Below are 21,670 nucleotides of genomic sequence, written 5' to 3'. Positions count from 1 at the left end.
GACTTCAGCAAGCATGGTGTGTTCTGGGTGGCAGAATGCTTTAAACTTTAAAAATAAACATTTTCATAGAAATGTGCTGCAGTATCATCTTGTAGTTCTGTAATTACAGCAATTGAAAAGCGCAGCATAATTAAAGGCTTCAGTGGCTCGGTGAGGTGATGAAACACGTTGACTGTGGGATGGTCGTGCATTCCTTTGTGGGGCTTGTCTGTGTGGAGAGGCTCAGCAAAATTATGACAAAACTGAAAGAAGTTGATACAGATAAGACATGCATGTATTATATCTTCATCTAGAGACTTTCTCACAGGCAAAGTGATGCCAGCTCAGCACCAGGATATCGTCTTTTGATGTAAGTAGAGCAGTTCAAGAAGTCACTGGCTCAAGGCTTGTTTATAGGATAATAGAAAAGTTTAATTAGTAAGGGAAATCTGGAGATCTCTAGTCCAACCCTTGCTCAAAGCAACTTTGAACTTAGGTCAGTTTGCTCATGGCCTTGTCCAGGTGAGTTTCAGATACCTCCAAGGATGGAGGTTTCTCTCTCTGGGTTGCTGTTCCAGAGTTTGACCATTTTGAAAAACATACTTATCTAGTAAGAATTTTCTGTGCTACAACTTGTGCCTCTCTTCCTTTACTCTGAGTGCCCAGGAAGAGTTTTCTCTCCATCTTTTCTCTCTCCGCCCCTTTTAGGTAGTTATAGACAGTAATTGGATCCTGCCTTCATGTTCTCTTCCCTGAGGAAACATGCTCTAAACCTCTCCACATTGTAGTGTGTTGCAGTCCCAAGGCCATTTTGGTAACCCTTGGCAGGACTTGCTCCAGTTGTTGGTTTCTTGTACTGGCAGACTCTAGGCTGAACCCAGTGCCCTTGTGAGGTCTCAAACACTGAATATCTTTAATCCTTTCTGTTCTGCTGGAGAAGTGCTAGAGGAAGAGAATAAGCAACTGGAAGCAGTAATTTTTTTTAACTGCTTCAACCAAATGGTATAGGATAGTAGGTGATTTCTCCCTGTTGGTTGTGATTGCATCTAACCACTTGTCACAGAATTGCAATCGCAGAATGGTTGAGGTTGGAAGGGACCTCTGGAGATCATCTAGTCCAACCGCCCTACTCAAGCGGGGTCACCTAGAGCATGTTAGGGTTGCATCCAGGCAGGTTTTGAATATCTCTGGAGAAGGAGACTCCACAACCTCTCTGGGCAACCTGGTCCAGTGCTCCGTCACTCACAGGAACGAAGTTTTTCTTCATATTCAGGTGGAACTTCCCATGTTTCAGTTTGTGCCTGTTGCCTCTTGTCCTGTCACTGGGCACCACTGAAAAGAGTCTGGCCCCATCCTCTTGACACCCTCCCTTAAAGTAATTGTAGACACTGATAAGATCCCCTCCCAGTCTGTTCTTCTCCAGGCTAACCAGGCCCAGCTCTCGCAGCCTTTCCTCATAGGACAGATGTTCCAGTCCGCTAGTCATCTTTGTAGCCCTATATTCTCCAGTAGTGCCATGTCTCCATTGTACTGGGCAGCCCAGAACTGGACACAATACTCCAGATGTGGCCTCACCAGGGCTGAGGAGAGGGGCAGGATCACCTCTGTCAACCTGCTGAGCAGAAAAGCAAGGAGGTCAGGGGTTGGATTCAACTGGGCCTCTTGGAGAACCACACTTAAAACAAGGCTCCTGTCCTCTAAGGAAGCACTTCTGCACTAGAACTTAAATATATTTAAACATATGCACAATGACTTTCCCTCCTTTCCTCCCTCCAGTTGATCTGCCTTAATTCTTGCAAGTGTGTGCACATGCATGAAAAAGCCCTTTGTCTCCAGCCCTGTAATCTGACCCTGGAGGAGGAGTCCTCTGCCCACCAGTCTGATTTTAGTCAAATATCTCTACAGGCAGAAACGCAGCTCCAGTTGCAGGGCTGAGGCTTCTGACTGAAAGTCTGTGAATGCGCTAAATACATTCAGCAATGTTTGAGGGCGAGGTAATATCCTTTATTAGACATGTCCTCTTCCAGGCACTGCCTTGCTTGTACCCTTAGACTCTCATGGCTACAGCATTCCTAAGTGTTCTCAAATCTGCTCTTTTAGTGAGTTTTTTTTTTTAAGCATTAGTTTAACTTTTGTGTGAAGCATCAAGTTTCACTTTGTGATGTTAGAGATTCCTAATGCTCCCAAAAGAGGAGTACGTGGCCAGGGAGGTGTGAAGGGATGTGGTTTGGACAGAGTATTTGTAGTCAGCCTCTTGTCTATATAATCCCACAAAGTTGTGCCTAAAAAGAGGAGGAGACGCTTAATAGCATGCTGGAGACAATGACCTCATACAGTTATGAACAGTGAATATTTTCTATGATAGTTATGATCTGTGGACTGCTGTTAACATATTAATATCTTATAATTTTCCCTCCATCACCTCCCCCCCATCAGCAGTGCCACTAATTCTTGAATGACAATGCAAATCAGGTTTAAGGTAAGAGCAGGAGAGGCAATTGCCCTGTTAAACAAGGAGAGGAAGCTAGGGAGTGTGCCCAAAGCAAGGCAGTCCGGAGGGAGACAGAAGAATGGATTTACTGAGAAGATATTCACTCTGCTGCCAGCTGATTTCTGACTCAGAATCAGCATACTTTACCAGTTGCTGGGTGAGTATTTTGAGAAACCTCAAGTGCCCAAATCTAGCACCTAGAACATGGCAAAGAAATTGCAGGTAGCCTTCTGGAACAGATTGCGGGGGGGGGGGGGGGGAGGGAGGAAACAACAAAAAAAAAACAAACCCCTTGTTTAGGGTTTTGTTTACTTTGTAATCTTGTTCCCAACTTCATAGTTAACTGGATGTCTGCAGGTGAAGCCAGCTGAAGCTGGCAGCTCAAGGACATGTTATCTCTTCTGAGGTAACACACACAAATAAAAGTGACCAGTGAGACCTCTCTCACCGTAGACATGATACCTAACCTTGGCTTGCATCTTGCATACAAGCTGCAAGAGCAAGTATGGAGGCTGACTTTGGAAAGGACCTTCCTCCAGCAGGGAAGACCCAGCACCTTGCTGGGAAGACAGACACCCTCTAATCCTAGCCAAGTCAGGCGTGGGCAAAATCTTTTTTTAATCTTTTTCCACAGTCAACTATTCTCTCCAATATCTAGACACATTTTATAGCTTTCATATTGCAGAGGCAGCAGTCACACAGGGCTGGAGTACTGCTGTTCTTGGCTTCAGAGAACAGAAACGGGCTGTTAGGTCACATGTCCTGTTTAAGCTCTACCTTGTGCTCCCCTTCCCTAGCATCAGCTCATGCCTTGCTAGTGCAGAACCACAGCTCCTCTTGCAAGCAGTGATCCTATGACTCAATTCCAGTGTTTTTTCTCATTCTGCGATCTGTTGGCACTTTGTCTCAGGTCTTCAGACTTGAAGGTCTGAACCTGTAAAGAAAGTGTGGCTCTGAAGAGACAAATGTGTCTTTTTAAAATAAGATGTCTACCATGTGAGAGGCTTGGAGCTGATTGTACCTATTCATGCACTTGTGAATATTTTAATTATGACCATCAGTTCTCAGTAGTTATTCAAAGGGGACTAATATGAATTAACTGGCTGGCTTTGTATAGAAAGATCAAAAGAAACTAGAGTTTTTATGTGGGTAAGATACGAGTAGAAGGCAGAAAGAGATGTTCATTTGTGAACTCATGGCAACAAGGATGGTGTCACATTAAGCCCTTGAGCAATAGGTGGTCTGAAGTATGCAGGCTGAGATAAATGGAGAAAGCAAGGACAAGCAGCAGCTTTCCAGTGTGATCCCTGGATGGGGCTGGCAGAGAAGCTTGGCCAGAGCAGTAGGGGTTGGAAAGGAGCTGAGTCCGGCTTCGTGTTTTCTCATAGCTGCTGCAATTGTGGACTGCTGCCAAAGAGGTGGTTCTGGTTCCCCAAAGGAGCTCCAATCCTGCTGCAGCCATTGCAGACGTTCTTGTCGCTGTGTGGTTGCAGGGTGAATTGGGTAGCGAGTTTTCTGTTGAACTAGCACCCAAAAATGTGAAGTATATAGTAGATCAGCCACCTTATCCTGATGCCGTGGGATTGCTGAATTCAGCTTGCAGGGGCAGGGCGGGCGGGCATCTGTGGGTGGGAAAAGAGGAGAAAAATGGCCCCTTTTGACAGCCTACAGTCACTCTAGAGAAGTGTAATGTGACACGAGACCCTTGGCTGCAGCCTGCATGGGCTGGGACAGCTGCCTGGGAGGCCAGACAACAAGAGGTTTCTATAGTGGAGACAGGCGCAAAAAACTGTCTGTTCACACTAGGGAAGGATGGGTTTTAAGTAGGCATATGAAGAGAGTCATTCCTGAATAATCTGTTAATATTTATTTTTTAAAAATTTTGTAGTCCTCCCTGAGTACTGACTTGTTCTGCACAATCTCCAGTAAATTCTTCAGTTGGCTTGTATTTATTTACTACACATTCATCCTATTTAAAGTCACTTGTTTGTTGGCCTGTGACTTGACCCTGTTGAAGGCCACATGTTTTTGATGGTGATGCCTCTTTCCTTTCTTGTCCTTAATTATGGCTTTTCTGAAAGGAATGTATGCTCTTGGTCTCTGTTGTGATTAAAGCCTGTGTTCCATCAGACTTTTCTGAGCTGGTAAAATAGCAATGGGAGAGTGCTAATGTGCACCTTTTCTTCCTATTATCACATCAAAGTTAGCACAAATGGAAACTTTTATTTCACTGAAGGTAGCTACTAAAATGTATCACTTGATCATAATTGGAAACTACTGTGTAGCTTTCACAAAACATCCAGAGCTGCAGCAACCACAGTATGTTAACTTGTGTGTCCATAGCTCAGCCTGAAGTTACTTGAAGAGAATGCTGATATTTCAGTGGAAGTAGTTTATGAAAATCACAGAATGGTTGAGGTTGAAAGGGACCTCTGGACGTCATCTAGTCCAACCCCCTTGCTCAAGCAGGGTCACCTAGAGCATGTTGTACAGAACACATCCAGGTGGATTTTGAATATCTCCACAGAAGAAGATCAAATCAGTGCTCTTTTCTTAAGAGTTAAAATCTCACTGTTGTGTACTTTCCTCACTGTCTGTCTCATCTTTTCCCACTGTTGCTTGTGTTTCTCAGCCTTCCTTTGTCCAAGAACTGCGTGACATTTCAGCAGCGAGGAAAGGACTAGGAACAAACTATTCCCAAAACTGAGGGACTTGAGAATTAGAACAGTGAACTTGTGACACTGCCTTTTCTTCCTGTAAAGCGTGTTTGCCAGTGACATCACGAGATCACTCTAGTTGCATTTTATAGTCTTCATCTTCCCTTATTGCGAGTGTCTAAGGATTTACTAGAATCCAGTATGTTGTTTCTCTTTTGTGTATCAAAGTGCTTCCCTGCAAAGAAGGTGTGAGCTTACCTAACTAGTCAAGTGCCCAGCTCTGGAAATACCTCCTTTTTGTTAGGAGGTTCTAAGTGTGTTAAAACACCTGTTGAATTAATAAAACAAACATGTACTTTGAGTGGCCTCTGCATGAGTATCTCTAAGAAATGCTGCTAGTGCCTGATGGAGCACTCTTCTGCCCGCAGTGTGCTCCCAGCACAGCTCGGTGTTTCTCTGTGCTTCGAGAGACGGGCAATGAATGAAGTTTCTCATAAAAGGATAAGATGAGGGTGGGAAGAAGGAAGAAAGAACTATGAAATCATTCAGAGCCTGCCTTTTCTAAAATAGGAAACTACTGTTTTCTGAAGCTATATAGCAAGTGCCATCAACCTGTTATTACAATGTAGGGTGTTTTTTCAGCACTCTCAAAATCCCTTTACATGAATGTTGACTGGGGGAAACACTGATCTCAATTGCTATATGCTGATGATAGCCTGACTTGTTATTGTCTTGTAAAAACAGAAGCCATGCTACACTTGCCGAACAATTATCTTCACTCACAAATCATTATCCTCAACTTCCATTTGCTTAAGCTTAGCTATTATTGCTTCAATTAATATTTTCAGGGCAGGCTCATCACAGGTGCCACGTAGAATGCTGCTTCCAAATGTGTGTGACTCAAAGCAGATGAAGATGAGATATTACTGCTGACCCCAGTCACTTCAGTTCTGCAAATCAAAAGATTAGGAGAGTATCTTGCCTATAAACATGACCCCTTCTCAATAAGAGTAAACCCTGTGGTGCTCTTGTACCCAGTGAAATAATCTATATATGTGCTGAAGGAATCTTTTCCACAACGAGGGATGCTCTTAACTGAGATGTCTCTTTTGGCTGGTCTTGTTTCTGACCTAGGTATCAGGCAGAGGCTGGTATGAACCTGCAGTAAAGACAAGGCTTAATGCAATGAGACTGATCAGTCCAACACACTGGGCTGCTGTGTTCCTGTTCAGGGAAGATCTCGCTCTTCAGTTTTCACTTATGAGTAGTTATAGTAGGTTTTATGAAAAACAAACAACTGCGTCTTTACTGCAACTACATTTGATTGATATCCCTCTTCTGGTATCTAACAAGCTGTTAAATATGCTTTTCAAAAGGAGAATTTATGTTAGCATTTAAATTTGTCTGGACAGGAAGAGAGGAAAGGGTCACTGATCTTCTGAAATCTGTCACAGAAAGAGAACAAGAGAAAATCAAGTCCACTGCTGGTCTCAGAGTGAAATCCAAAGAGAACCCTCATGAAAAGGGCCTTGCTGCTCCTACAGGGAAAGAAACCAATTCTTTCAGTCCTGCGTTCTGACCAGGGGAGAGCTGACTGGCTCGAAATGACAAGAATCATTTGGCTGAATACAAGCAAATGGGAGATTAGCCAGGCATCTGCCTCAGTTATCTTAATTTTAGGAGGAGGCTCTGCATGTCTTGACTATATCCTGTGTGTGATCTCCAGTGCTTCAGGGGAAATTGAAATAATATAAAGGTGGTCTCTCCCAACAGTCTGAAATCTGTAATGCAAGAGACAACATGTAAAGATGGACAAGGGAACACACAAAAAGAAGAAAGCATTGGAAAGGGAGTTGAAAGAAATGAGATGAAATCCTTCATATTTATGTACCTCTTTTCAAGTCTGAGGGGCAGCAAAGAAGAAAGCAGGAGCTGTGTGGTTAAAAGTACCACGTGTGATGGAGGCTGACATCACTGAACAGCGGAGGAGATCCCTTTACCTAATAGAAAGTGAGATGTTGGGTGTGTTGTGAGAAGCCTTAAAATGAGGGCAAATATGTGATACTATGGAAAAAGAGGGGTCTTTCAAAGGGAGCTGGAGGTTGCAGGGAGGTACTATGTAGTTAATGTGGAGGACCAGGAAATGATTTTTGCAGTGGTTTGCCAAAGAGATCTGCAGTGTTACCCCCACACGCTCGCTAAAGCTGGGGAAAGTGCATTGCATCAGTAATAAACCAGATAGGCATGGCTTATCCGAAGAGTGAGCAGAGTTGAGCTACTAGGAAAGGAGATGGCCTACATGTGCCAGTTACAGAGAAGAGGATGGATGTGAAGAGTATATGGGTTAAAGAATAGTTTAAGAAGTGAAGAAAAGAGCTGGTTTTATTTATCTAATCCCCTCCAAATCTCCTTGTTTTCTCTTTATGTTAATCAAAGTGATAAAAAATTGAAAGGCTCCTTCCAGAACACTTTCCTGCGCAGGTGGACGTAGTGTTTGACTGAGCTTTTATAACACTGGGCATATCAGGGGCAAAATTGTTGTTAACCTTGAAAAAAAAAATGCCTGTCACAGGGTAGGCTTTGATTTGTGATATTTTCCGGCATAGGAGGGATGGGATTGTGAGTAGGCCTGAGAAAGCAGAGAGCCATTGCATTGTGGCAACTCTCTAAAGGGGGTAGACTCGAGTATCTTTGTAGAAGGAAAGGTTGTGAAGAAGAAAAGGGGGTAGGGAGTAGGAGCGAGAAGGAGAAGCTTGTACAGGCCGAAGAGGAGGCATTCACGTGCCTGATGGGAGAAGAACGAGGTGGTGCTGCTGTTTCAGTAGTAGCCAGTTTGTGGGATATCTTCCACTCTTGGGTCAAGCTTTCTAGAGCTGTGTACTCCTTTAAGTATTTGCGTTGTTTCTTTTCCTGTTGAACTGAATGCTGGTATTCATATTTGACATCACAGGAGATGTCGAGACTTTCGGTTTCTTTTGTATTAGGCAGCTTTTCTTAATTACTTTCATTTTCAGTTTTCTGGACAGTTCTTTTTCGTGCCAAAGTTACTCAAAGTGAAACCTCAACGTGTTAGGATTTGAAAACGTTTCTTCCTCTGGGCTGGATTTTTTTGGGAAGCATTCACGTGTGGAAGGCTGTGAACATTTTTCAGAAGCCCCCAAAGTAAATGTCTTGCACTTATTGAAATCATCTTCAGCCCTTCGAAGTAACAAATCTCATCTGCCAAGCTGTCACCGTCTTCCAGTTCACAGATAAGAAGCAACTATCAGTTTCCTTTGGTTTTGTACAACAGAGAAAGAAACGCAAAACACTTCCCAGCCTTTCTCCTATATTCAAGGGTTTTTAATGACTTTTAATCGGTGTTAATTAAAATGTTGGGGTTTGGTCTTACAAATTTCCATCTAAGGTGACAGGATAAGTTGTAAATAAGCATTAACTGCCTGAGATGATGTGCCTCACTCTCCCTCTGATCTAGAATATAGGAATATGGTAATACATTGATCTAGACAACTGCTTAAGAGAATTATGGTTAGATGGTTTAGTGCATTCTGGTGTGCATGTTTAGTGGCTGCAGATCAACCCATGAATCCTTCTGTAGGAAGATAATGAACAAGCACAAATTCAGAAAACAGCTGACAACTTGTAGGAATGAAAGATTCCTAAGCAGGGGCTCCTCTTTGGAGGATGGCAGGAAGACGTTAGAGGGTGCCAGATTAGAAAGTGGAAAAAATGCCTTAGATTTTTACATGAGGCGATAACTGTGGTAGAGGCGGTATCTTTTGCAGCTGTAGTGGATGTTGCCACCTATGGTAGTAAGCAAGCAGAACTGGGGAGCCTGTGACTGTAAGTATCTAAGTTGGATATGCTGGTGGAAGATGGCTTGGCCCCTACCACTGCAAATCTTGGACAGACCTAGTACCTGGAAGATTTCTTATGAACATTAGTTGTATTGAGAAGTCACTACTGTTTGATTTGCTAATTTGCAAATACTTTCTTGTTTGGCCTTTCAGCAATGCTTTTCTTTTAAATCATTACTAAGATTTAAAAGCAATGCATAGAGGAAAATGACCTCACTGAAACTGATGGCCAAATTCCCAGCAACTTCACCGGAGCCAGGATTTTACCCTAAACAGCTTTGTTCAATGGATTTATTTCAAGTGCCAGTCAGTTTGACAAACACAGAAAATTGCTGTCTTGGCTGACTTCCAAGGATTTCCTCTCTGGATACTGGAAGAATTTCATCCTTACTGTTAATAGTTGTTTCATAGCTCTGCTATCAGTTGGCTAAAGTTACTTGTTGCCTCCTCTCTTTATTTTCCCCTTTCCCCTTCTCTCTCGCTTTCCTATCAGATCTGCCAGTATATTTTACACTTTTATTTCTGCATCAACTTTAAATTTGCTGTCATCTCTGCTGTTGCTCTGAAGAAGCAGCAGGAAATGCAGAGGTTCTGGTAACTGTCAAGCCATAGCAACAATGAGACTTAGAGGAAAGTTTTGAAATGCCTGAGAATGGGCAGCAGTGATAAGACAGCCATGAGAAGAATAAGTGGAAGGAAAAACTCTTTCCGGGAGGAGCATGATATTGAGATGAGCAAATATTGAAACAATGAAATGTGAGAAATTAAATAATTATATGACAATTTCCCCTCAAAATACTTTGTAAGTGGAAGGGAAAGAGCTAGTAATCATCTTGATGCTGCTGGGATAAAGCAGTCAATGAGGATGAAAAGCTCTCAGCTGAAACAAGGACAATTCCTGGGGAAGCTAATGGAATATAAGTACTTGTATTCCTTTTGTATTGGTAGTATTTTGCTACTTTTTGAGAGTTAAAAGATGTAAACAGGAAGGATACACTGAATTCTAACTTAAATAATTTTGAAAGTCTGCTCACAAATAATGAGGATTCATGTCTGCAGAGGAGCTGTTCCTGAAGATAGTGTCTTACATAGCACGGGTGTTTATTTTGTGTGGGTGTCAATGGTGAGCTGGTACTCAAGTACCTTTTATTGCTGTAATGGAGGGGCCTGAAATGCAAGCTGAATTCAGAAATTACTTCACGTGCTTCTTGAGTAGCAGCTGAATATAAGCATGACAGCTCTGTATTAAAGCAGAGCTGTAAAACACCCCGGTTTAGAAAAATGCAGCCACTGCATGCAGGAGAAGTCTCCAAGTAGACCGTTCAATCTGAATTTGGCTTGGAAAAGAGTAGGATTGCCTCAGTGTTTTTCAGAAGGAGCTTGGTCTTACGAGAGCAGGTTCTGCAGTGATCTGGCCGTGGGGGAGTGCCATCTCCGTGGGGTTTCCGCTCTGCGTCCGCAGCAGAGTGCCTTGGAACTGAGCCGTTGGTAAACGTGGCAGGAGAAAATTGCAGGTGGAGGACTGTGACCTGCTTCCAAATGGTATTTTAAGTGGCTGCTACATTTGTCTTCCTAGGTGCACAGCTTCCTCGCTTCCCAGCTTTTCTGCTCTGCAGGGTAAGCTGCAGTAGTCTCTAGAAAGTAGCTGCACTTTCATCGAGTTTCACGTGCCTAAATACATACTTTGTTCTTTAGATGTTTAAAGCTTGTGGCTTGATTGATTCTCTGCACCAGAAATCACAGGCTGCAAGCAAATCTGTTCTGCTCTGCATTGCCATAGACTTGGTGGTCCGCTGGTTACCATGTCCTGGTGAGAGGGAAGTACGCTATTAAAATGTGCTAACCTAACTGTGAGCAATTATCTGACCGGCCCTTCAACTTTACCTGCAAATGGACAGGAAAGCAGGCTTAATCACAGGCCTCAACTTCTTTGTACCCCGCTGTCCTCAGGCAATTTTATTTCGGGTTACTTTGAAGTCTTCCCAGAAATTAAAGCAAGGACAGAGACCCTTCCAGCAGTTTTAACTGGGAGGGAAAAGGCCGAGGTTATTTCTGACCCAACTGTCAGATGTTTAGATGGGTCCCAGGTGGACAAGGTGATTTTTCTTTTTACTTGAGTGGGACAAACTGTAAAAAGCATGGACCTCTAAAAAGAAGGTGGGGGGGAAGCCTAAAGCCAGTAATGTAGTTAGAATTGCAAATCTGGGTGGGCCTCAGCTTATGTGGAGGAGTAGTAATAAACTTGGCTGAAGTTCTCTGCACGTTTTAGCAAGTAGCTCCAAGGACAGACACAATGTAGCTCATTTTCCAATGCAGCCTGGCTTGTGCTTGGATTCTCTGATGTCTTTTCTTCCCCTGCCTCCATGGGTGGGGATAACAGCAGCAGGATGTACAAAGTTGAGAGGTAATCTCCACATGCGTTTTTTTTTTTTTTTTTTTTTTTTTTGTTGTTTTTAAATCTGAGTCCTCTAGTCTGGGGGAAGGCAAAAAAAGAGGCAGGGTCTGTTAGGAAAGGTACAAACGTGCTTACCTGCTGTTTGGGGGCCTAGAGCCCCCTGGGGACAGCCACCTGTGACTTGCCTCCCGCTGATGTTACTGTGCAAAATGCTTTGCCTTTCCTGCAGTGTTTAAGGCAGCAGGAGCGCCCGCGGGGGAGCTCTGAGAGTGGCTGAGCCCTTCCAGTGCTCTTCAAAGAGACTCATCAGGCTCTTCCCTTTTTTTATGCATCTTCCTGGACCACTGTTACTGTGAGCAAGTTTGTTTGCTGCGCTGGAACACACCTGAACATGAGACCTGAAGGATGAAAACACCTATATATGCATTTATATATTTAATATTAGTTGTTGGGTTCACAATATGCTTGAGCAAAGGCCACTACCTAACTGATTATTTTTCTTAAACAGAGGAGAGGGAGAGAAGCTGCTGGTGTGCCTGAAACACAGGGAACTTCAGAGTGTGGCTCTGCAGAGCCACTGCCGACGCAGGTTCAGGCTGTGTGCTTCTCTTTGCAGCTCCCTCAGGAGCATGCAATTAAATCCTCTTCCTCTAGATGTCACCACAAGATTGGGAAACATTTTTTTTCTTTCAGCTTTATCCCAAGTCACAAGCTGGTGTTTGTATTTCACTGTGCTTTGAGCTCAATATTTGCAATAAATTGACTGCTTGGAATACATTTGGAATTAATTTTGTTTTATGGAGTCGAATGGTTAGTGCCTCCCCGTCCAGCCATGATGAAGGGAAGTAACTTCTTGAATACTACCGGATGACTAATTTTTTCGCCCTGTTTTCCTCACTGAATCGATATGCTTTTATGTTACCTGTCTTCTGACCAGGTCCTTTCCCTAACTAAATCTCCTTGAAGGTGAGTTGGAGTGATGAAGGGGGAGAAAAAAAAATGAGCAGCAAACAAAAGCACACAAACATGTTCCAGGTGCCCTGAGCTCTCTGCGTGTGGGTGGGCTGGAGGAGGAATGCAGCAAGGTTGGGTTGGGAGTATTCATCATGTATATTTTCACTTAAAAGCCGTTCTGCAAAGTTGTCTGGGTGGTTCCACATTCATTCCTGACAACCCAGTTGGTCTTTGGTATCAGAGAGACCACAAAAGTCTTATTGCACGAGATTGCAAACAAGCTGCTTTTCCTCCCACACACACTTATAAAGGTCTTAATACTTTCTCTTTTTGTGATCACATCCATATCTTGCTTAGTGAGAGCAATTAGTGCTTGGTTCAGTTTAATTCTGTAGGTGCAAGGTTTTCCAGCCCATGGGTAATTTTTTTTTATGGCAGCTGAGTTCCTGAGTCCCTTAAACTGTTTGGAAAAAATCAACTGCAGCACTATGGAGCATAAACAAATTAGTAGCCTGCACTCAAAGTCCTTCACAAATGACATTTTCATTAATTTCATGGGACTTTGGCCTTCATACAGTGATCTTCCAAAAGCCTCAGTGTGACTGAGCAGCTGATTTTGTTATAACTGTTTTACAGAGGGGTCAGCTTCGAAACTCGGAGCAGTTAATGACAGATGAAGGCCAACGCAGAAGCTGCTTTCAGTACTGTGTCCATTAACTGCAGTGCGATCTGGCCTCTGGCTCGCTCGCCTAGAAAACTGCTTGCCGCAGTATGCTGTTAGCGTCACGTCTCCTTCCCTGAGGTTGTTTGCATTCAGTAAAATGAGCTGCTGTTTTAACCTGTACTGTTTGAAGCGTCGGGAAAGGCAGTGCTCTCCCGAGCAGGCGGTGTGCTGTGATGCACGATGTCGTCGAGGCACAATAACCTTCCTTATAGTATCAAACCGTGTTCTCTGAACCAGATCTACCCACGTAATGTTTTGTGTTATTGCTCATTTCAGCTAATGCAACTTCTACACAGTCTTTGGCATTCATTTTGATTTCTAACTGAATATCTTTGTATAGAGCCATACATAGTTACTTCATAGTTGCATGTAGGGCTGCTGCAATACTAGTTCATATACATAAGGGGGCAGACTTGAGATTCTTCTATAGCCTAAATTAGTTTTCTTTAGAGGGGAAAAATTTGTTTTGGGATAATCTCTAGAAGAGACAGAATAATCTTTGAGCTAACTGTACAAAAATGTTCTCTCAAACATGAATAACCACTAGTTGAGCTAAATGAATTTTAATACAGGGTTTCCTGTGCACATCTAGCTGACTTTCTCTTCTGCAAAGACTGTATGTTCTTTCTACTGAGGTGCTATTTGTTTCCCTTGCACCAAGAGATTTATTTTGTGTGGGCTGTTTGTTTGTTTTAATAATTGGAAATAGCTATAAACCTTTATTAAAACTCTGTTCCTACTCTCTATGATTAAGACTTGAAAACAGACTTCAGGTGTATTTATAGTTCTCCCAGGGAAGGAGATTAGAGACTCCTGTCTGAACTCTTTGTCATCATGCTAGCTCATATGGCTTCCTTGGCCCCCAAGCAGCAACCTTTCCCTTCCAGGCTCCATAAAATTATCTCTGGAGGCTGCATTTTCCTTGTCTACTGCAATAATACATTTTCCCTGTTTCTTAATCCTTCATCTGTATTGTTTTGTCTGAGTTTCAAACTCTCTTCCTCTCTTTGCAGGCCTTTCATTACTCTGTTCCTTATTTGCTAGTCTCTCCAAAACCCTCTGTATGATCAAATATCCAAATGACAACTGAGCTATGTCATTCCTACAGAGATAATCTGGGCTTTAGCCTGAGGTCGAACCTGATCTTTACTGCTGTCTGTGCACAAGCTGAGCTAAACTAGACAATTTGAGAGAAGGGAAAGGATCTTGAACGGGGACTTTGCAGCCAGGACTTGAACGAGGTCATCTGAGAGCTGATACTCCTCTCATGCTCTCATACTGCTGGGAGAGAACAGAGGGTTTTGGCACAAAGCACAAGGTATGTTTCTAAACATACAGATGAGCAGCAGGGAGGCAGAGAGGACCAAAAACCTTTGCTGTGGTTTTTACGTTGGGGTTGCATGACTAGGAGCTTAGGTCAGATGCAGGTACCAACCATTTGGACTAACTTCAGTTGGGACCAGCTGCTGAAGCTTCCACAGAAAGGACACGGCTAAAACGCTACATGAAGCATACAGCCACCGAGGAAGCCAAAGCCTCCAAACTCGCAGGGGAAGGAAGGTAGTCATGTTGAAAGGGGACAAAGTGCCCTGAGCCCAGAAGGTACACTAGTTAAATCAGTGTGCCTTAAATGAATTTAATAAAACAGTACAAACCCTGTCGGTGAAAATAAATTCCCCTAGGGTGGTTCCTGGTCTATGTCAGCTTAGCACAGGTTGATTTGTTGCTGGCTCGCAGAGCTGCCTGGGATATCAGCACTAAGTGTGTTTACTTATTCTTACATTTAATAAGCAAAGAATGAAAGGGACTGCCCCTTCAGCGAGTAAAAGCATTAAACAATCTCCTTTGAAAGAGCAAAGTACACCTTCAAGTCCTTGTAATGTTTAAATATTTAAAATATGAAGTCACTCAGTGCTGCCTTACCACCCACCTACTAAGGTCTGTTTCTCTTACAATCTTACCCTTACATTGCATGGACATTACACTATACATCTCCACCTTACAACCGTTTCCTGCCCTCCTCAGTCCCTGGTATTTTCTGATTATTTTCTTCTCTTCTGTCCTCTTCTGCTTTTTTCTAAAGCTCCATTTTCCTCTTTGGTTCCTAGACTTCTAGCTGCTTCTCGGTTCCTTGGCTACTCTGCCCAAACCTCCTCCTCCTCTCCATTTCTTGCTTTGGTTCAGTCTGTCTTGATCCTCCAAAGCAATGCAAGGCAGCTTTTTGTAGTGTTGCCCAAAACGATGAAGGTAAACTTTAAGAACATAAGAACTGATTCAGACCAAGGGTCCATCTGACTTCTAATGGATCACTTCCAGCTGTCCAGAATTGAATGCTTAGGAAAGAGCGAGGACAGAACTGATGCTTCTGATACTTTTCTCCTGTATCATCCCAATATCTGTCTGTTTTCAAGTTGTCAGTTTTGTGGCCCTCACTAAACCTCTCCTAAGTCCTTGGCCGGTGTCACCTTGGTCCAGTGCGGACTTTGCATCCACGGCAGCCTTTGGGAAGGAGCCCCACAGGTCGGGCGCCAGGTCAGGCGCTTGGCCGGGGTGTTGCCTGGGACAGCACCTCTCTCACCCCCATGGGCAGGGAGCAGGATGTGACCTGCCCCAGCCAGGCTGGACTTTATGGCTTCCACAAAACTACACAGCGCAGTAGGACAGATGCTGGCACAGGTTATTGCGAGATGAAGCAATCTTGTTGTTTGGGTGTTTTTCTTGGGAATTGCAAGCAATTACGGATGCAGCGTTCTGGTGCGGGCGAGCCCCCACGCTGCTATAGCAGAGTGTAAGATGGCTTCCTTCAAACACACACGTGGCAGCACTACCGCGCTCTCCCTGCAGTTGCAAATCTCCCCTCCTCCTCCCGGTTACAAGGGAGCTTTGAGCTGCAGTATAGTCCTGCATCGTAGAAACAAGCTATGCCAGTATAAGCAAATTACTACACTTCAACTGTTTTTTAATGGGCTTTTATATGCATGCTTTCAGCTCGAGCACAAGATAACTGTGCCTTTCGGTGAGAGCAAGCCGAACTGAACTCTTAACTCGGACCACCTCGTGTTTGCTGCAGGTTGCGGTGATGCGTGTGGACAGTTACAGTGGATCAGCCGATCAGCAGTAACTTGTTACACCATGTTAATTTGCTACCTGAGCCCTTAAGCCCTATAACTGGCATAACTGCTTTCATGTAGGGGCTACTGCTATATAGTTTGCATTAAAAAAAAAACAGCTGAAGTGATTGTTTGCATAGCTGCTTAGAGTTAAATAAGAGAAGTTTGTGCCTGTCAGCATTAAATGTATGTTTTCCTGACTGTTCGCTTGTGATAACTTTGAATATTTATTGGATCAAGCTTGGTTCCCACAAGAGCTCAAAATAGTTGTCTGGCTTTGAACCGACGCACTCTTCCTCGGCTGGCATGGCTGCAGGGCCGCAGCGCTCGCTCCCATGGCTTCTGGGCACTTGGAATTCCTCCGTCCCGACCGCTCTCCCATGAGAGCGTTCAGAATAGGTACCAGAGGGGACGGGGCTGGAGGGGGGTGACACTAAGTGGAAACAGTTACATTTATAGTACAACTAGTTTCGGCTGAACTTGGAACCTTTTTGCTCCCTGCCTGGAAATATTCTAAGAGTTTAAAGTTCACTTGAAGCCCCCAAGAGCCTGGTTTTGTGGGAAAGAAAAGTCAGGTAGAGTTAAAACGAATGGGTCAGTCGTTCACCAAAGCACATTGGGACAAAGTGAAGTGGCCTTCGCTTCGATACGCAGAAACGCTTCAAAGTCTTCCAAATCTTTGAGTCCAGTCTCTACGAGACGGTGCTTTCCCGCAAGCACAGCAATTGTTTACAACGTTCGCTTCCTTTCTCTTTCCTCCTTGAATGCGGTCCAGCTACCTAAATGTTTGTTCATGATATTTCTTTTGCTTGTGCTTTATCACCTCATCACTATTAAGTTTAACTTCTCTACGTTTAGAAGTCAGCTTTTGCTTTTTAATGATGGTAGCTTCTCTGGAACGTAGCTCAGTTCTCAACTTGGGATGAAAATTCCTGAAGATCATATTTTAGAGTAAAGCCTGACTAGAGATTTCTCTAAGCCATAGCCATCAGAGATGCCTTCGATCAACTGTACAGCTAGGATGAGATGATCAAGCGGGACAAAAATGTGCTTATGAATGTATTTCCTTTTAGAAAATAGAGTATCACTTGCATTTGAGCTCTAACTAGAAATTTTTGTCTTAGACGTGGTTTGGAAGATTGATTTCACTTAACTTCAAACACCTAGAAGTTGACAAAGCCGCAAACAAGGATCCTTTATAGTCAAGACAGAATGAGTGGCGCCTCCAGAGCATGGCCAAACCAGCCTAAAATATCGCCTGGAGGTGCTGCCTCTCTCCGGGAGTGACAGGGGAGGCTGGACAACCGCCTGCCCGTCGGGGGGCTGACAGATGAGACGAGCCCCGGCCAGGCCACATGCCCAGCAGGAAACGGGGAGCCAGGGTTCGGCATCTGGCGCTGAAGCGCTTTTATTTCTGTTCCTGGTTTTTAATTGTTCGGATTATCTTCTAGCCATCATTCACGCGAGGAGTTGTTGCACAGCAGACGGACCTGATTGACAAGGGCCTGATGCACGAAACTCAGCGGCTCGAAAACCGGGGGCGCGTTCGCTATGCCGCAGGGAGCCGGGCTCTTCTGCTGGAGACGATCCTGCAGCGGCGAGAGCCCTTGTGTGGCTGCTGACAAGCAAAATATTTAGTCAGCAGCTGCACTGCTTCTCCCTACAGTCCTCCTCCCCCCTCTGCTTCAGCGTTAAATCATGTCTCTGGAAATGAGAGTACAAATAGCTCTGTGAAGTGGGCAGAATGACTCCACGCAGTTCTATCAGTAGCTTCCATTTTCTCTTAAGAGGAATAAAATCTTTCTCTTTGCGATAACGGATTATTGCTATAATCCTATCTTACGTGCTTGTAGGCAAGAATACAGACTTGCAGAACTGGAACGGTCTTTGTACAGCTTTGCCCTTGAATATCCTAAGGCTGCACAGAGGAGGATCTGCTCTTGCTGATTATCCAAAGCAAAGTACAGATAGAGGCAAGGGCAAATGTCCAGATGAGGGAATGACTAGGCAATAGTCTAGAGTGTCACTGATATGGAGACATTAATGCTGATGACTTGTCTAGACAAATGCCAGCTCTCTCCTGTAAGGATGGTCTTCTAGAGCTTGGCACTTCTGCCTTGCATCTAGTGGTGTTTCTGTGCTCTCAGCTTGGGTGTGACCTGGGATTTGTGGACCGCTCGAGGCGTTTGAGCTTTCTCCGGTTCCTCAGCAGCACCGGTGCCCTGCGACGCTCGTAGCATTACCCTCGGCACGGTTGCCAGCTCCAGCGGAACGCGGTGCAGGTGGCGTACGGCACCGGGGCGAGCGGGACGCGCCCGTGTTTTGGGGGCACCACAGCTGCGGAGGAGCGTTGTCTCAGCGTGCCAGCTCAGCAGACTAAAGGTTTTCCTGCGCCGGCCTGTGTTTGCAGCCTCTCTGTTCGGCCAGTGCAAATGTTTGCGGAGTCAGGTTGTAAATTAAATCCTTGGAAGCGGCGCTCCTACAAATAACCATCACAAAAGGCTGTTGTTACCGTTTCATTTCAGCGCTCCCTTGACGGTGAGCTGCTGTGCGTCATTCGCTTAGGAGCCTCGCGAAATGAAATGCCGCTGCGTCCTAGGCGTAAACTCCAAAGGAATTGGCACGGTCGGAAAGGGAATATGGGGGGGAGAGAGGAGACCTTGAACGTGTGCTACCAAGAGCTCTTTTTCTTTCTCTTGCAGACAGGTCTGACTTCCAGCCCTAGCAACAGTGCTGGGGAGCTTAGCATTCGCTGAATTTGACTTGGAGCAGATACCCAGTTGGGGAGGGAAGTCTGAAGGAAAACTGGAAGGAAGATGCTTGGGTCAGAAGGGAAGTCTGTGGTGAAAAGATATCACTTCAATCCTCAGATGAAACTGCACGTTGCTGTGTTGGCTGCAGGGAGACTGTTAATGTGCAGCTCTGGAGAGGTCGGACTCGTGATTATTTAACGATATCAGTGCATGTTTAATCTCTTTAGGCCTTATCTGCTCACGTTCAGCATTGCTGTTGATTGCTTCTTCAGGCAAATAGCTATAGTATCCAACCAATACCTATGGGGAACAAATACTTCTGAAATGGAAAACCACTCTTCCCTTTCAGTCTGCACTAAATTTTATAAAACTATTTAAACAAATTAAATGCTCTTTATATAATTTAAACCTGCCCAGAGTGTCTGAAAGCGCTTCCTTTAGAAGCAGAGCTGTTCCAGCATAAAAGAACAAAATAATAGCTATTCCAGAGTGTCTCTAAAGTACAAGAAGTTCTCAGATCAGCAGTAGCAGTGCCTTGTCCTGTCCAAGTGGTAGATGGATTTAAGTGGTTTTGATCGCTGTTTAACTCCACTGCCGAATGTGCATTTTCATGGCTTCGCTATTTGAAAGCTGAGACTGCTAGAATTACTAATTGCACCAGTGTTGCAAAGTGTGGTGCTCTTGCTGCCAGAAAGTTATTGTAGCTTTCTAAACCACATTTCCAGGGAGCAAGCAGTGATTATTTTGCCCTCTCTATATAATTAGGGCTGTGAGTATCCCACTTCCTTCTGTGTGCTGCTATCTGTGGTAGCATTAATGACAGAGAAGCAATCTGCAAACTCGCACTCCTTGCGCAGTGCATCACCACCATTTTCCTGTAAGCCACAGAGTGCTATTGGGTTCTTCTGTCTTGCTTTTAGATATTTAAAATGTCTGCAAATAGTTTTTTTTTTCTTCAAGTGAGGCTTTTACCCTGAAGCTTTTCAAGATAAGGAACCGTGACAAGTACTGACCTAAGTGCCCTTAGTCAGCAGTTGTTTGCATAGTGCTTGGGAGGCCTTTTCTAGTGGCCTCTGGCTATTGCTGAAGTGGAAATATTAACTATATTAAGTTGGAAATCCAGAATTTTTTTTTTTCACAGAAGATCTTTAAATTAAAATTCAGAAGGCTTTTTGTGGAGCTTTCTGTTTTTGTCATTTAAAATGGGATTCACCGGTGTGGCTTACCTGTTTGGGGAAAGATTTACTTTTAATCTGTTCATGTTGCTGTAATATTCACAGTCCTGATACTTAACTGGTGCAAGGGGTTTATATTTAAGAACAGCTTGCACTGAAAACAAAAAAAGCATTGGGAGTAAGAGGGGAAGGAAACAAGGAATTGCTGCCCAGTCTAAAGAATGTATTTTGGAACTTCAGAATACATTGCCAGATCAAAGCATTTCTGCAGTTTCCTGGATAAGTCATCAAAAATAAGTTTAAAAAAATAATAAAATAGTGCAGACTGTCAAATGATGCTGACTAGGCAATGTGGATTTACAGTAAAAAAGGGAGAAAAATGTTTCGAATAACATTAATGGGAAGTTGCTCTAATCTGACGATTGGAGCTCTTCTATGCTTGGTACTCAATCTGGCTAATGAGAATCTGCTCTAGGACACTCGCTGCAGATGCCTTTTGGATTTGTTTACCTTGAGTTCTCATTTATGACTTTTTTTTTTTAATCTCTCCTCAAATTTAAGCAAAAGTCAAAACAAGAAAACCTTTGTTTCTGGATAAAACAGCCAATAAAAAAAAATACCCAAGAAGAAACTGTAAATTATTTGACAAAAACATTTGCTTTCTGTAAAAAACTGAGGTAAGATCTAGGGTGTTTCCTCGCTGCTTTTCACTCCTCCCTTCTGAATTTCAAAAAAATACAGGCCCTGGAGGGGCTTATCATCCTTGGAGTTAAATTCTGAGGGCAACTAGTTGAGTGCTGGCTGCTGTTGCTACATCCGTACTGTCTTGTGCTCCCTTGTGCTCCCGAGAGGATCCTGATGTTTATTCTAGGAAGCTGGTGAACAATGAGTGTTTCCTTAGTCTGGCTTCGATGTGAAACAATTGTGCCTGCCCACTAGCCTTTATCAATATGTTATCTACTAAATTGCCCAAGCTTCCTCTATTAAGGTTATTGGGGCCTCATCTCCTCCCTACTATGTTGCCAAACAGGTTTCTTATTCAGAAGTTCCCCTATTTCCCCTCAACATAGCTGATTTTTTCAGTAGCTAGCTGCTTTTATAAATCCGTTTGAAGGATACCTTGAGACTATAAATGACACAGACTTTTCAAGTTAAAAATAATTCATACCATCTTCTCTATGGATCATCAATGTGGCAATCCGGATCTTCACAGGTCATTGAAAGACGTACTCTTGGCAAGACTGGCAGTATCATCATTTGCTGGTAAGCAGCCTGGAACATTCATTTCTTGAAGCAAGCACCGGGTCCCAAAACAGAAGTGTTTGTTCTTTCTGTGCAGTCTCAACAAGTTTGCTCCTCCCCTGCCCTTAGTTTGGAGAACTTTGCTTTGTCAGAGTGTTGCCACAGCATTTTACATCTAGAAAGTTATTCTTGTGTGTTTGCGTAATCTTCTTCTTAACCCTGACATTCTTCCTTACTTTGAAACAGGTTTCAAAGTTATGGCATTAGCTGACTATAGTTTACACTTTCTGTTTGTCTTGAACCCTGTCAAGGTAAGAAAAGAGACTGGGCCCT

At 43.8% G+C, this 21,670-nt stretch overlaps 1 long non-coding RNA gene across 1 annotated transcript; it reads right to left on the bottom strand.

Moving 5' to 3' along the window:
• Positions 1 to 16,370: 16,370 nt before the first annotated feature.
• Positions 16,371 to 21,425, bottom strand: LOC134150022 (uncharacterized). The gene is made up of 2 exons (XR_009960578.1): positions 21,264 to 21,425; positions 16,371 to 19,220 (listed from the first exon to the last, which is right to left on the bottom strand). It is a non-coding gene; the product is annotated as an uncharacterized LOC134150022 (long non-coding RNA).
• Positions 21,426 to 21,670: the final 245 nt, after the last annotated feature.

This window comes from Rhea pennata, chromosome 1 (genome assembly GCF_028389875.1).
Source record: "Rhea pennata isolate bPtePen1 chromosome 1, bPtePen1.pri, whole genome shotgun sequence".
In the NCBI taxonomy this organism is placed as follows: Eukaryota; Metazoa; Chordata; class Aves; order Rheiformes; family Rheidae; genus Rhea; species Rhea pennata.
The sequence above is the reverse complement of the archived record's forward strand: the minus strand, read 5'-3'. Positions and strand labels throughout refer to the sequence as shown.